Source organism: Agrilus planipennis, unplaced genomic scaffold, assembly GCF_000699045.2.
Source record: "Agrilus planipennis isolate EAB-ADULT unplaced genomic scaffold, Apla_2.0 scaffold27, whole genome shotgun sequence".
Lineage (NCBI taxonomy): Eukaryota > Metazoa > Arthropoda > Insecta > Coleoptera > Buprestidae > Agrilus > Agrilus planipennis.
The window spans coordinates 704,794-706,472 of record NW_020439094.1 but is presented as its reverse complement, the minus strand read 5'-3'; positions in this window follow the sequence as shown (position 1 = coordinate 706,472).

Here is a 1,679-nt window from a genome sequence, read left to right as displayed (position 1 = left end):
ATTCGTTTTCAGCAAGTAGATATCCACACAAGTGGACCTTGTTGGAGCATACGTAATCCTAAAATGTAGCATCCTGCTACAGATGGCGTTTACTGCGCCATTTGAAGTATTTTCTAAAACGCACTGTTAAGACAGCAGGTAAAAGTTGGTCTGTGTTCCGTAGCAGCTGCCTGCGACGCGCTGATGAGATCCAAAAAGATCGAAATCGCGATCCGCGTGTGGCAGTTTCGACAGAATACAGACCTTTTCGAATTATTTTATAGAAAATCAAATACAGAAAAAAAATATTCAAATATGAGGAAGAATTTGAGGAATTACAAGACAAGTAGAAATGAGCATACCAGACATTATAAAAAGAAAAAGAAAATGTGAAAACAAAATTGTGATTGCAAGAAGACAGATATGGATTTTGATTTTTTGGAGTATGTTTATCAGAGTTCGATTTAGTAAAAACTGTTTTTTCTTGCTGCTTGTAACAAGGAGGAAGAGGAAGGCTAATTTAACGAGAATTTAACTTGTGGTTAAAAAATTCATTTATTTTCGTGAATTTCAATTTAAAAAATGAATTAGAACACGCGGAAAGGAAATAAATGAAGTAAGTGACTCACCCCTAATTACTACAATAAAAATTGTATTTGAGGATACGTGTATCGCCCACTTCCTATGTGGGCCCTATCAAAGCAAGTCTCACGTTTTAGGAGAGCTGTCTATAACAAAAATATTAAGGCAATTAAAATTAAATGTGACAACTTCTTCGAATACAATTACCTATTAATTACAGAATGACATCAAATTGGTAACTAAACAATAAAGGGTTTATCAAAATAAAAATTAAAAAATACATACAAATATTATTCGTTATACATACGTATATTATATTACTGTATTATTTGCAGATGCCTAAATACAATTAGTTGTGTATATAAATATATGTAGGCATATACAGGGTGTTTCTGGAATAAGTAGCAAGCTTGCAGGAAATGATAGGGCAATATATAACAAAAAAACCAAGTAAATGTTTGGTGGTCCAAAAGACCTCCGTTTGCAAGAAAAACGTATTTGAAAAATACAGGCAAGTTATTAGAAGTTTGTCGAAGTTTATAGAAGCAGGTCAATGTGGCAGAGTCACAGGTCAGTAGTATTATTACATTGACCAATACGTGAGTTTTTAGACGAACATCTTCCTAGACATATTTGAAGTACAGGCAAATTATTAGAGTTAGTCGAAATTTTGAGAAGCAGGTCAATGCGGCAAAGTCATAGGTCAGTAGTATTATTACATTGACCAATACGTGAGCTTTTAGACGAACATCTTACTAGACATATTTGAAGTACAGGCAAGTTATTAGAAGTTAGTCGAAGTTTTTAGAAGCAGGTCAATGTGACAGAGTCATAGGTCAGTAGTATTATTACATTCACAATGTGTGATATAGACAAACATCTTCCCAGACAGTGGATTAAACGTACAGGTCCTGTATCCTGACCGACGCATAGCACTGATCTTAATTCGTTTGACTTCTCTGAATGATGTTGTATGAAGCAGCGCATGTATCAAACGTCAGATTACGCCAAATGGCGGTCGATTTTGGTATTGTAAATAATTTTAACTAAAGGGAGGATAGAACTATTGACGAACCACCCATTAAAAAAGGTAACGTATGTTGGCAATACCTCAATGG